Here is a 16330-nt window from a genome sequence, read left to right on the forward strand (position 1 = left end):
GTCTGCAATGTCCGCCACCCGAATATTGATGCCCTGAAGACCTCTGTTAACCAGCAGTGAAGGATCAGTAAAAAGGACTACGTTGCCAATGTGTGCGAGAGGTTTCAGAGGCGGTTGGAGATTGTCATTGAGGCTGATGGTGGCCAGACTCATAATTAATGTGCATTGTTATTGTAAAAAATATTATAAGATAAAATTTTCTATGTGCAATATCATCCTGATCAATTATGAGTATTGTAATGGCTACTGAGAGGCAGGTCTCAGTACTTTATAGCACCTGTATTTTTGTTATATAGTAACACTGAAGAACACCAAGGTTAATAGAAGTACAAGGTTACACCATAACGCGAGTACGAATGATGTTTTACTTCCACGGCACATTTATTGGTAACGTCATAGTGTATTTGTGGTTGCATCTTTTCTCAAACCCTGTTTTTCTTGACAGCAATCGGTACGATAAATTAAATCGCAAATTCTAGCAATAGTGATGTCAGAGACTATGAGTGGTTTTGCATGTTTTGTCAAAATCTGCCTATCATGCCAGCAGTCGGTACGATATATCAAATTGAAAATTCTAGCAAGCTCGATTACATGATAATCGAACATTTTATTTCTATTAACCCTGGGAACACGAAATTTCACCCAAAGAAAGGAAGCCAAAAATATAATTTATCTTTGAGAACATAAACCAAAACTGATCTCAGCTTTTATGCAGGTCATCAAGTTTTTAATAAAACATGGAATATATTTCTATAATATAAACTATGATATTCCTTATCATTATGAATAATTAATAAGTAATTAGATCTAAGGACGAATGTCGTTTTCATCTTTTTTCACACTATAAATGGAAATATGTTGAGTTCAAAACAAGATAAAGAATCCATAAAAACACTTTTAAATAATAAAAACCATTCGACATCACTTTTATTCATCGTCCTTCAATTTGGCGATTATCCTAATAATGAAAAATGACTCTGAACGATAATACTCACAAATGACTATAATCTCAGATATTTTTGAAACCTGACAGCCAAGACAAAAGGTCAGATCAGTTTTGGATTCTACAATCAAAGATAAATTATATTCTTGGCATCATTTCATTGGTAGAAATTTTGAACCTATAGTTGTTCCCTTGCGTTTTATATTAATTTAGAATTTGTACAATTCTCTACACATTCAAAAAATAAACATTTCTTCAACTTCTACTTTAGATTATAAATTATCAGGTATAATATACAAAGTGCTCAATTGTTTCCTATTCTATAGTAATAGATATATTATACGTAAAAACAACTATGGACAAATAAAGTTTTATATTGCTAAAATACCCATTTTAATGTTTGGATGGATAAACACCAAGATAAATTACTCGTAGACTTATTAGAAGGAATATTTACATTTATTTTTTCAAGCTCAAAAAATTAACATTTAGAAAACTAATAAGTACATAATATATAAATAAACTGGTGACAAAATACTGGGCCGTGTAAAATTATCTACCGATTATGTAAATATACTTTTTAAGAGGTTTTGTGGCAACCAATCTGATTGTTTCGTATTTTTACTGTTAAAATAAACAAAAATCCTTCCTGTGAGAGCGTAACAACTTCCACACGTGAGACCATGTCCAATCAGGAAACAAAGAGGATCGAAATTGCAGCCCTCCTCCGAGCGGGAGTGCCTCATAACAACATTAAGGAACAGGTTGGGGCCTCGTTGAAGACAATTTACAACGTTTCCAAGCGCTTGGAGGCTGGGGGTGATCTCAAGCATTCCCCTAGGGCTGGCAGGAAGCCTACTGTCTCAACAAGGCAAGTAAAGACAGTGTTCAAGAGGACTCCCGACAGGTCCATTGCCGACATGGCCAGAAAGATGGGAATGTCGACATCAACTGTTTCAAGGGCATTGAAAAGGGCTGGAGGAAAGTCCCTGAGGCGTACTGAACGCCCTCTGCTAACTGAACGTCAGCGAGAAGTCAGACTTGAGCGTGCCAAGAAAATCTTGAATGATATCAATAGCTCATATGGACGCATCATCATTTTTTCAGATGAGAAAACTTTTACGGTCGATCCTGTTTTCAACAGGCAAAATGACCGTGTTGTGAGCTTTGGAGATATTTGGAGATCCAACGGGAAGGTCATGGTTCCCTACTGGCTCAGATTAACAGCGGAGGATTATGTGAAGATTCTGGCGTCCAATGTCCTTCCGTGGATCAAATCCATAGTTGGCAACTCTCCTTGGGTTTTTCAACAAGATGGAGCACCCGCCCACACTTCCAAGAAAGCTCAGGAGTGGCTCAAGGACAACATGAACTTTTGGCCAAGGACTACTGGCCCCCTCAGAGCCCAGATCTTAACCCACTCGACTTCCCTATCTAGGCGCACGTGGAGACCAAGGCCTGCAAAAAAACGACACAAGAACATAAATGCCTCAAAGGCTGCTGTCAACAAGGACTGGGCCTCCATGGACGCCGATTACATCCAACAAGTCTGTGGTAGCTTCAGACGTCGCCTGACCAGTGTCATTGAGTCAAATGGTGGCTCCATTGATTAAATTTGATCACAAACTATTTTATTATTCTAAAAATGTATGAATAAATTGTTTCTCAAGTCATTCAAATGTCATTATTGTCCGCGATATATTCTGAACAAAAATCGGTAAATAATTCTGCACGGCCCGGTACATAGCAGTTTTTGACTTTTTCATGAAATGTTTAAAGTATTTTTTCAACAGAATATTTACCTAACGAATATATTTGATTAAGACCTTATGATTATTATTAGCATTACATACAATACCAGGCTTAAAATAGGTGTACAAAAAAGCCTTTATTATAGAATAAGTATAAAATGGACTTACTGTATTCAACCCCCTTGTTTCCATGCTAAGGATTCGAAGTCATAGACCGTAAACTTATGAAGGAAATTAGATATAATCATATTTGTAGTAAAGGGATGGGTGGGGGGGGGAAGAAAGAAGAGGAAAGGCATCTATTTAATGCCCAAATTGGTAAGTGAGTATGCATAAAATGGAAATATGAGGGTGAGATAAATAAGTCTTATAGTTACATATATCATTTGTATACACATAGATATATTCTCTAAATATGACTGCTATGGTTATTACTGTGAGGGAAAAAAGCATTAAACGTTTACATTGAATGTACATTAGACTGGTTCCTAAAATGTTTTGGGTTTTTTTTCGAAATGTTTACATTTGTACAAAATAACGAAATGTAAAGTGTAAGATATATTGATTAATGTTTAGAGGCTGTGCAGGTCCTTGAAGGTTTAAATTTCACAATATATGAATAAATAGCATTTATTACCCAAAAATAATTAACAGAAGTTCAAAAAGATCAAATTGTAATAAATAAATATTTTAGATGAATAAATAATCTTTTACAAATTATAATATAGTTTTCTAAAATAATAAGTATTTTTTATAAAATAAGGACAAATAAAATATTGCTGTACCGCGTATATCCCCAAGTTTTTTCTCCATTATGTTGAACATAAAATTTAAGCTTGTGGAAAAGTGCATATTTACTAGAAATATAAATATTGATCATCTATTGATAGTGCCTGGAATTGCCTGGAGTTATTAGTCGTCGTCGAAAAAACAAACGTTTGTTAAAACATATAAAAGATAACTAGTGAAGAAATCTTCAGGATTACTCACCTATTTTCATGATCACACTCACAAGTAGCTACTCAATGCTTAGATGTTCTCTCTCATGATAAAAAAGTTTAACAAGAACACCTAGAAGAAGAAAAAATTGAAAATATGAGCCAGAGAGTACTTTAGTCTCTAAAATGCAACCTGACTGAGCCTTAGCTGCACACACTCGATGCTACATGCAAGAAGCTTGCAATAATTCACTAATACATTCTCTCTAAAAAGTATAGGGAATTGTTAAATAAAACACAAATTTCACATTTAATCATTAAAATTTATTTTTTTGCCTTCAAAGTAATCTCTATTGGATGCAATACTTATATGCCAAAGTTTTTCCAGTCACCTTTAGCCCCTTCTACGAAATTTTGTTATGAATTCAATAGACTCTAAACGGACTCCACGGAGTGACAATTTAAGTTTGGGAATAAAAAAAGTTACACAAAGCTATATAAGGTAAAAATTGTGGTTGATCGATGGTATTTATGTTTGGCTTTGAATTCGCTTACAATCGTGGCTCTGTGCGATTGCACGTTATCGTTTTGTAAAATCCTCGAGTTGTTGTACCATAATTCTGACAGATTTTGACGGATTTTCTTACCCAAACGCCTTAGTACGACCAAATAGTACTACTTATTGATCGTGTACTCCTTTTGAACGAATTCATGATGCACCAAACCGCAGATATCAAAGAAAACAATGAGCATCCCATTGACTTTTGAGAGACTTTGGAGAGTTTTTTTCGATTTCTCCTCGTTTTTCTCCCTCCATTCTGATGATTGCTGGCTTGTTGGAATGTTATGCTCGTAGACCTACGTCTCATCACCAGTTATGATGCGTTCCATAAGCGTTCTGTCAGAGTTTGCACGATCAAGCATGTCAGAAGAGACAGAATGGTACGAACTGACTCATGAGAGATGTTAAGGAAGGGTGATAATTCCCTTAAGCTGGTATGACGATTTATCGTCACAATTTCCTACACTGCGTCGATGTTAAGTTCGGGGGGTAGAAGACGAAGGTCGTCCAGAACACGGCATGTCTTCGACGACCTCATGGCTCTTCTTGAACGCTTTTTATCACTCATACATACAAGTTTTTTATACACTGATTCACTAAAAGCTTTTCCACCATTTTTAACATGTCAGTATATGAAATTTCTGGAAATCTTTTTATTCATAATTTCGTTCATTGTAAAAATCGTGGAGCACTAGTGAGGTAAAAAGACTTGTTCGGTTGTTGCAAACAAATTGGTCTACAGATCATGCTCAAACTTGGTATCATAATGAAAGAAACTGCTGACGACCAAGAAAAAAAAAAATTAAACCCCTTCAGTGCAGGCAATTTAAATTGAAAATTCCCGGTACTTTTTTGACAGAATGTAAGACTACATTGTTATTTCTCAGATCAAATATTTCATTCCAACATACATTTATACAGACAAAATGTGCTTTATATTAATCAATATAGTTCACAACTGTATTTTCCTTCATTTGCACTAAAAACAGCATATTTGGACTATCTGCTCCCAACATTACAAAAAATACAGATTACGAAGCAGTCTAATGTACATTGTATATACAATAAACGCTACATGAATAATATTTTAATCAGAAATACATAAATGGATGTAGATTTCCATAGATACCTGGCTACACGCTATATATTGTTAGAGTAGATACAACATATGTTGCAATATGAGTATTTTCTTAATATTATTTTTTTCTGGAGATATTTTGAGATGAAAGAGATTTGAAGCAAAGTTGTTTTATGTTTGAGTTTATGCTAAAATAAGCCTGATTTCAGTTGTTGTGATAACAAATTATGTAGTGTTGAATCGTTTAACAAATTTAACTTCACACAGTGCTACAAAAGGATAAACAAACGACATATTTTCTTCAATAGGAATATTGTATTACAAGGAACAAAAGGTTTATATGTAGAATCAAAGAACTCATTTTTGTAGTCGATTATAAGTTTTGACAACCCTGACCGGAGTGGTAATAGAAATATTTATTAGGTCAACTTACAGTTTCTTTTTTTACATGTAGTAAGGATAAAACAACTAATTTTTAAAATAAACAAATAATACTTTAAGCTACTCTATTAACCCTAATAATAAAATTAAAAATGAATTAAGAATTACAAAAAATATTGTATATTTTCTCTTAAAACATATATATAAAGCATGTTCGAAACAAATAGTATTTGGCGTGGTTCAGAGTGATTAGGCATCGACGAACAGACAAACTTCGCTTTATTAATATAAAAGATAGCTCCGCCGCAAATATTTTCCTTTTTTATTCTCACTACTTAGCTTTTTTCTCTTCAATAATAATAATACTAGCTTGAAAAAGTAAGAAATATATTTCAGGTTACAAATAGCACCAAAATCAACCACACAAAATTAAGCTCAAGATATGTAACCGTTAGTAAATGTACTCTGCATTTGTTTTATTTTTTCATGTGAGGGACTTAGCTTTAGCTATACTAGTTGTTAGAAATGTATCTTCCTTTTGTCAATCAAACAAAAAGAGAAAGATTATTTTATTATTATATTTTAGTTTTTTTGCCGTTTTTAAGAGATTTGAGGCACTCTCCGTCGCTTTTTAGCTAAGGAAAAAAAAGAAAGTTAGTTCATTAAAAAAAATTATAATTTTTTAATGGTTATTTTTGTAAAAAAGTTAGATGAAAATCTTTTTACACTTTTCTCCAGAGAAAAAATTAACTTATAAACAATAGTACCATCAGTTAATTAAGAAGAGAAATTTCGCAAAATGTGAGTAATTAATTAAAACTTTATAAAATGCATATTGTTGAGTATTTATTCCTTTCATATTATAATGCATTATTTGGAAAAATCAATCTTAATCTTGTTCATTCGTTCGTCCGTCAATTCTTTAAAAGTAAGAAATCTAAATTTAATTTAATTAATTAAAAAGTAGAAAACTTTGTTTCTTCTGATTGATTCAGAAAATCGTCAAAGAAGAATTTAAACAATAACCTCCTAGGTTAACAAGGAAAATAACTTTTCCATATAAATTATGTCACGTTTATTATCTTAGAAACTGTCTGTTAAAAACCAAATGTTTTTCCTCACTAGATATCTCTTAAATGTTCAACTAGTATCTTACTAAGAAATAACAAGTAATATTTGGTAATTTTAAATAGTTTTGATTACACTTGGCTCTACAAAAATAATTGAGAGTCATAATACAAAATAGATTCTTCGTTTAGGAAGTTCAAAATATTTATAAGATTAATTTGATATTTTTTGTCTTGTCGTTCTGTAATACGCGTTGTTACTTTTAGAAGAGATTATTTTGGAAATGTTTGTTTTACTTTTTGCCTTGATAAAATTTAATATTATATTCTAGAAATACGAGAACAAAATATATTTTTCACGATTTAAATATAACTGAAATAAGAGCTAAAATGTAGTAACTTCTATATTGGAAAAAACATACATTATATAGGTCAGTATTTGACAGATAAATTTTATTTTTAATGTATTTCTATGAAATAAGAATGATGTATTTATAAGCAAACAGGGTAAGGACTCATAAATTAGAAAATTTTAAAAGCTGTTTTCACTTCTACATATTTTTATTTTGTTCTATTTTTATGGGAAACTTTTTGAAGCAAAAGTTGGTAATTAGAAAAAATTCTACACTTTTTATTCAAAATTTCCCTCTCCATCCTGAATGATGGCTTCAATACGGGGACAAACAGAAGCACAGCTGGTCTTGATGAATTCTGAGGACAAGTTGTTCCATTCCTCCGTGATCACGGCCTTTAGAACATCAACATTAGGGTGATTAGTCTTGTTTTCCTTGCCTTTTAAGACGCACCAAACAACCAAATCCATGGGGTTCACGTCGGGTAAGGATGAAGTCCAGAACCCTGCCGGCCAGAAGGCAGCCATGTTCTCCTTGCAGAAATTCTGCAACTTCTTGGACGTGTGTACCAAGGTGCCGTCTTGGATAAACACATAGATGTTTATGGAGATCGTGCTCTTCAGCCATGGCAAGACATGGTACCTGAGGACCTTTTAGTAGACGTCTTTGTTGACTTTCTCGTTGGTCTTGAAGAAGTCGGGAGGCATCTTGCTGCTGTCAGACACTATGCCGCCGAGGACCATTACCTGAGTTGGATGTTTGGTCCTGAAAGTTTCCTCGACCTAAGCTCTTCATTCAGCCAAGAAGCGATCATTTCTCCTGTTCAGAAGAGGGTCTTCTGTGAAGATCTTCTTGTCGGAGATCGACTTGTATGCGAAGGGGATCGCACACTCTCTGCCGTTTTGCTTGTTGCTCGAACATTTTTGAACGCAGAAAAACAAAACAAACGTCAAATTGTAGCTTTTTGTCATACTTTTATAAATGAGGCTAGACAGCCTTAAGAAGATTCTTATTTTTGAGTTCTTGCCCTGCATGTAATAGGTTTTCTTAATCGTCTTGGAGCGAGATTCTGAGAAACAAATTTTTAAATTACAAGACCACGGGAAATTAGTGAATATCAGATACTCTGAAATTTAATTGTATATATATCTCTTAAGCAGAAATCATTGATAAATGATTTGGACATTTGCGGCCACAGATGATCGGCAGTTTGAATTTTCAATATTGTAGTTTGGATTAATTCAATAAATAAAATTGATATCGTTTTTGTTTTCCCGTTATTACGCAGAACGAACTTTTTTGCTTATAAGCCTTGAATTAGTGACATTTAATGTATTATATATTATTAAATGAAAGTTAAATTATGAAATAGTTTAATGCATAATTTTTCGGAAATATTTCTCCCCGATAAATCCCGAATAAACGGGATCCCTGGATCCCGATAAAGAACCCGTTATAATTACATATATATACCTATATATGTAATTATAACAGCGTAACCCTTCTTACATACTGTTGTCTACAATTCAATGTAAGCAAATGAACTATGAGTAATTTTGAATGGAAAAGAAGAAAACTAAAGTAAACTAATAGTAAATATATGTTAAAGATTCTCAATACTACATTATAGAAATAAAACTTTTGATATTAGTGTTAGCTTTCGCTCTGGAACCCCTAGATGGTCTGATAAGTTATAATTTTGACTAATTCGGTCCAAGTACATTCTGTAGCAGTCACTTAATAAAATTTGATCTTAGGCCAAGTCTTAATACTAATAGACACTTAAATATAACTTGGTATTGTTATATAGATGGTCACGAATATGAAAAAATATTATTTATCAATCTCATTAATGAACAAAATAAGAATCATGCATGGACTCGAAAATATGCCTCGGAACAATATGGAAAATCTTATTTGTTTTGCACAATATATGTTTAATATTCCGTATTTTTTGTTTTTTATTGAATTAGACTAACAATTCATTTTATATTTGTAAATTTTTTGTCAACAAATTATATATGAACAAGTTTGAAAAGCACTATTTATTATTTTATTACAAAATAACTTCCTTTCATGGCTTTATTATGGTAAAATCCCATTCATATAAAAACTTGCACTTATTTTATTTCTCCATACATTCATTGGTGCAAACTAGTATAACACGGTGTACCGGTACAATAGTGATAACGCATATAAAACAAGACTTAGGAAGTGTCGAATAGCTTTCGAACAAAGCGGCAAAGCAAACACCACGTGATCAATATTTGTACAAGGTAGGGTCGTAGTGGCATTTTTTTTTTTTTTTTGTCGACTAAGAGTGTTTAATACTATTCTATCACTAAATATGCAGTTTTCGTGAATTCACCCTTTTAACAGAATTATCAAGGTAAATTGATAGAAAAAGTTAAATGCAAGATTATCTCCTCATTCTCTTAGAGATTTTATTAGTACACTTTTTAGATTTTTTTTTCAAAAAATTTCTGCTATTCAGCAACAAAGAAAATCAATCATTTAATGCACTTATTTTTGATAGGAAAATAAAATACTTGAGAAGGCAAGGAGAACATAAAAAAAGTGGATAGTAACTTGAATACAGTGAAATTATAAATATAAATTTTGTTCATTGAGCTTTCTAGATATTCAAAATTTTAACCTATAATTTTTATAAAAACAATTCTTTTCAGGTGAAAAAATATAGTGCTAACTTCTTTCCACATCTAAGTTCCCGTTTATATGGTAACGTTTTTATAATGGTGTTATTTTTAAAATTACTACTATATAAAAAAATGTAAAAAGACATGGGTAACCTTAATAATTTGAATAATGTTTGGTAGAAGAACAACTTGGCTGTCGTGACATTTGATTAAATTAGCTGTAAGTAGTTATGAGAGAGCCAGGAAGAAAATAAACAAATCTAACACTGTTTCGAGCAAAATATTCACAATACCAACCCCTAATTTTTGCCCAAATTTAAGAAGAACTTACTCTAATAACTCCCCAGCAAATTATAAGTCTGCCATGATCAGACGCATTTTTTAATTTGATGTTCCTTCTATAAAGAATTTCAAAACTATTACAACAATTTTAGGGAAAAATAACAAACAGGTGGTATCACGCTCGTCTAAGGTTGTCGTCGTCTTGTTGTTGTCAGGCATTTTGAAGGCATAAAGTTTTGTAAGGATAAACCCTCTTTTTATTTATTTTAAAGAAAATAATAAACTATTGGAAGTTAAAATGGGATTTACAAATAATAGAACATAAATATACTAGTGGCTAGTTTTATTATATAATATCGAACCCTAATGTTATTAAAAATATGTTATAACATCATTATATAACCTTATCATACAATTATAATATAGACAATTAAAATGGAAAAGATAAGATATTATTCTCTAATTATGCCTCTTTTTTTTTCTTTTTTCTTTTTTTGCTCCTAATCAGTTAGCAACAAAAAATGTACGATTCTAACCATATCAGTTCATAAATATTACTTTTATTTAATGATAATAACCGTGTATATCATTTACATCAAGTAGTATTCATTCCAAAAGTTAAATCTTTTTTTATTTTTAAAGCCAATTCATGAGGTTTCATCAAGATTGATTGGAAATTAGTCTATTTTATGTCGTAAAAATATCAACTATGAGCCTCCAAGATGGCGACGCCTTCAATAATCATGTAAGTTAAAGTACTCTCTTATACTATAGATGCTGTTTAAAAAAAAACCATATAAGCCTAAACGGAAGGCTAATACGGATGGATAAAAGTCTAAACGGAAAAATATGTTACATTTTCCTAAGAAAACGTTGCCGTGTGAACAATGTCTAAAACATTCAAAATGTAATGATCTTATGAATATTTTTATGGAGTAGCAAAAATAATATTAACAAAAAATAAAGTACAAAAGACAAACATAATAACATTTAGAGTATAAATATTTTATATATTTAATGCACATTTTGATTTCTCTAGGTGCTTTCGATTTTTTAATTAAAAAGAATCAATCTTTATTCGTGTTTTAAATCAAGTTATTAATTAATGAATTCATATATGAGTATGTAGCTTTAGGCTGCTCCAATAAAAGAATGACTACATCTTGGAATATGCTTAAATGCAAATAATATTTTTGTAATACAAAGGGTGTAACATAATAAAATCTCTTATTTTACAGTGAAAGTAAAGGCTTTATTGAGTACATATTTATAGTTATCCGATTTAGGTCAAATATGTACTGTTTTTATAAACACTCATTGTTATTTTAAGGGTAATTATTTCATTATTCATCCTTTACAAAAATCCTTGTCCCAACGGGCAAAAAAAATGGGGCATTCGACTGTACAAGCTTCTTTGAAATCTAATTTTTCACTTGCAAAATAATTTGACATAGACAGGAACAGATGACAAATCCATGTCCGAACTAAAATCTGTATGCATCTGAATGGGTCGACTTTGTAGTGGTTCATTAAAGATTCACTTATGAAAATTCGGACTTTTTTTGCGTTAACTTGTGTGGCACGAAATAGGGTCAATTTTCTTTTTATAATCTATCTTTACTCAAGGAATTTTAAATTGTTACTCTTTGGTAGTTTTAGATCCTGTGCTATCAAACCACAGTGCTTAAAAAATTGTGTGGTTGGGCTTTAGAAGTTCTATAATTATATCGACAATAACTTCAATAACAATGTGACTTCAAAATTACCAAAACTGAATCTACAAAAGTAACATTACGCGTGATTGATTTTAACAGTATAGGGATAGTTTGGGACTTAGACTCAAGACTTGTGACTCGACTTGACACAACAATCAAAGTCTCCGGACTGGACTTAGACTCGAAAGTCATTTCCATTTTTTTGCGGAATATAAAATCCTGAGTATTATCTATTTTATTTTCTAAATATCTGAGCTGCACTTGATAAAAATATTCAGGAACTTCACTTGTACTTATATTATATGGAATTTTCCCCACTTCTGTTCCTAGAGCCAGTGTCTTATTGTTCTAAAGCCACTTAGCAAAAGTGGTTGCAACGCAAGCTATTCATTACTAAAGCTATATATTGGAAAAGTAATGGATTTTTTTTATATAACGCCTAATATTATGTTGAGAAATTGTATCAAAAACAAAGATAACTTTATAAAATTAATATTAAAATTTCTGAGGTGATTTTTATTTATGTGAGTCAGATTTTTTAAAACAAAAATACACCTTTGTTTACTGTTTACCTTTAAAAATATACTTGAAATGATGACATAAATATGTTGGCCAGTAGCATAACTCAGCACTTATCAATCATAAGTAGTTATGTGATGTTGAGCAGATGAATAAAACAAACAATAAGAATATTCTTGTTCTATGACACAAGGTTTTTTTTCTAGTTGTAAATATATGAAATTGTATATATTATCAGTTACATATGTAAAAATCTTCAGTTTTTACTATGATTTGTACATTATGTTAGATTAAATATTGTTTTTATTCTATTTGTAAATTAAAGATGAACTTTTTTTTCGTAAAATTGTTAAAACTACATACATGGTTAGATTTCTTTTAACTTCATTATCGAAGAAAGCTAAAAATATTTTTGTAACTTTTAGAAATAAAAAGGTAATTAATTTCTTTTTTCGGTTCTAAAAATAGTCATCAATGCACATGTTGACATTTAATCATTCACAAAATAACTTATTTATGTACAAACATATAGATAACTTTTTTCCCCAGTCTTGAACAGATTTCGAAATTTCAAAAATTGATTTACATGAAGAATGAATAAAATTTTGCTAATAATCTGCATTTTGGCAGATTATTGATTTATTTAAGACTATCTAAATAAGATTTGCTGATTTATCGACTAACTGTCTGCATAGTAATCTGCCCTATGACAATAATATGAAAATATACTTAAAAATGAAACTACTAAGCGATGACATAGCGTGTTCCAGCAAATCGTAATAAAACTTTGGAAAAATTTAATTGATTTACTAAATATTTTGCCCATTTTCCGCCGTAATCTTAACTAGTAAAGCAATAAAAACAAACGATTCATGTAAAACAAATTCATGCATGAGTCTAAGAACAACTAAGTTTGAGTTTCAAAAAAAATTGTGCTCATTATCAAGATTAAAAACCTAAAGGCCGACAACAAGATCCTGGAGAGGAGGCCTGTAACCCGCATTATAAAAAATAATCATAAGTTGTATGAATATAACTTGCAAATTTCTGGATATGGTCAATGTGGCCTCAGTTCTCATGACACTGCAACCCTCTTTACTATGGGATCTATAGCATCATCGAAAAGAAGGCCTACCCCACATTCAATGTGAATGTGGATGCTCTACAGGCTGCTATAGAGAAGGAGTGGGCTGACAAATCGTATTAATACGTGAAGAAGACCTTCTAGGCGTTCAAGCCTAGAATTTAGGCCACATTGGAGGAGAAGGGTTGCCAATTTGAGTTTATTGGTTTTTATAAAGAAAAATATATATTTTTTCCTTACTACTTGTACTTTTTGATAAAAATGAGCTTGGGAAAATTCGTTTACGATTAGTAGGGACACACTATATAATTTCCAATAAAAAGTAGAACTTTTGGATGTATTGAAATAGGAGATGAATATTAGAGATAACATACTGGAAGAACTAGCCGTCCGTTAATTTAACAGATGATATCTTCTTAAAAAGAAAAATGGGTTCCTTACATAATAACCATATCATCAATTTATACCCATAAATCGAATAATACATATGAGAGTGAATAACACTTTCTCTAGCAAGGCTCTGAAAGCATCAGTATTCAGTTCACGTACTTTATCCCTGTGTAAATATTTATCCGTAATCAAAACTATAAATTAAAAATAAAGGTATATCTACAGGTAATAAACATAAAAACCGATTGTGCAATTACCACATAACCGAACCTAATACAATATATACTACTAGAGGAATCAGGAAATAAGATAAGTTCTAACTAACTGTGAATATGCCTTCGATAAATCCTTCTCCATTTTAATGAATGTTGGACTTGGAGGCCCTCAATTTCAAAATAAAATTGCATTGAAATTGAAGTCATTTGGTGTTTGGACTCAGAATAGTTTTAAATAGTTCTCATTTTAATATTTTGTGTGAAATTTACACTCGCCTGGATTCCAGTTTTTTTACAAGCATATGTACAAGGTCCAACTTATTTATTCAAAGGAAATAATTATACATTTACAACATATGTATCAAATATATTAAATACCTGGCATTCCTCAGAGTTATTAGGTGTCAAAAAAAGACAGACAAACTTTGCTTTAATTATGTTCTTCCATTTTCTTTTCTTCCTTAAAATGACGCACTGAGATTAAATTACAGTAACTCATTGCTACATTGATGTTTCATTAATTAAGTAATCATGCATTGCTAAAACATTAAGCTCATAAAAAATGAAGCCTTTGCAGACTAAGTTTGCTTTATTAATATAGATATTATGGGGATCGCCCTGACCAGTTTTTTTTTTTCAAAAAGTTACAAGATGTCATTGGCCTTTTTTCTGGTCTTCAGACTTAATCGTTAGAACAACTCTATATAATTTAGTGCGGATTGGACAATATCTTACGTTGGCACATTTGGATCATTCTCATTTTATTCAGTAACATAAACAAACATATATTCTTTAACAAATAATGTCTATTTTCTTTCAATATTGGATTTAATCACATTGAGTTATATATTGTCTTTTATTTTCGATTGATTTTGTCGCTAGTTTGGAACACGACCACGACAATTATCTACTACTTGTAGTATATTTTAAAAGTTTGCTTGTTTTTTGATTTCCCTATCATTTACAAGAGATAGGTTTTCCACGATGGATTTTATATTAACATAATTATTACTATTTTATTTCCATTTAGATACAGGTGTCTTTAAAAATCAGAACTAATATATAATATTCGAAATAATGCCCAACTCTCTGGCCCAGTTCACTCTGACAAATTAGTCATATTTTTTTCGAGTGTAAATTTGGGTTTTCCAATCCCTGTTTCAAGTCTGTTTCAACATTTCATTAGGTTTTTGTATTTCGAGAACTTTGCTTTTAATCCTTATTTTTGCCACTTATTTGATTGACTCACTAAACAATGCTAATGGAATCAATTCTTCTGTCAACCAAAATAAACTAGTGAAGTAATTCTTTATAGTCCCCTCTGGAATGGTTTAACTCCGAACTCTAATAAACTTTAAATTTAATACTTCAATTTTCAATGCATCACAAGAATGTGTAATCAATCTTTCTCCAATATGATGTCTAAGAGGAAGCCACAACAACTCTCTCTTCAACAATTGTAGAACATATATACAACCCTCAGATAGTTTCCCAGTCTTCGATGCTGTTATCACAAAAAACCATTTCCCTAACATTTTTTTTACATTTCTAATCACTCAATAAATTAAAAGTAGTGTTTGCAATTCTCTGGCCGAGTAAACCAATTGTTAAGTGTTGTAATGCAGGAACACAAAGTAATTTTACTCTACCAATTCTCCAAGCAAGTATGGGTAATCTTTTTTCCAAGCAATTACTTTCATTGAATTTTCCATCGCAATGCGATGGATGGAAGTTTCCGGGAACTTTTAATTTGTTTTTCAATAGTAGAAACGGTTTCTATAAGATGTTTGTAGGCTAAAGCATAACATAAATTAATCTTCTTTACTCAAGGTTGCTTGCTTTGATCAATGCTGCCGTTATTTCTATTAGGGCTGTGATTGAAACGTTATTCCACAAGGCAAACTCAAAAACGATGGGATTTTTAAGATCATCATGTGACCAGAAACCTGTAGAGCCAGATTTAATAATTCGACGATGTTTTTGACATTGGCACATAGTTGAGGGGTCAAAAACATGACAAAATCAAAAATACAAATAGGCCCAGGCTAGATATTTGCCAGTATTTATGAAATTATGGATTTAGCTTCAGTATATCAAACCTCAAAACTGTACAAATGGCCCGGCAAAATCAAAAGAGTTTAGGGCAGAGCGATCACCCTAATAAATAAATTATTTTTTATCTAATCGGAGCTGTAGCATTCAAGTCTAAACTCAAATTTGAGCTGAGCTCGGAGCATGAGGACTAAGACTTAACTCAAACACGGAAAAAGGTGAGCTTGAATGCAGTTCTCCTTTATGTGGCTTTTAAATTTGATTGAAAACTTAGTGTAATAGTTTTAAGATATACATTGCTTTCTGGAGCTTTATCATATATTTAAAAAGTTATTCTTGAATA

Source organism: Lepeophtheirus salmonis, chromosome 8 (genome assembly GCF_016086655.4).
Source record: "Lepeophtheirus salmonis chromosome 8, UVic_Lsal_1.4, whole genome shotgun sequence".
In the NCBI taxonomy this organism is placed as follows: domain Eukaryota; kingdom Metazoa; phylum Arthropoda; class Copepoda; order Siphonostomatoida; family Caligidae; genus Lepeophtheirus; species Lepeophtheirus salmonis.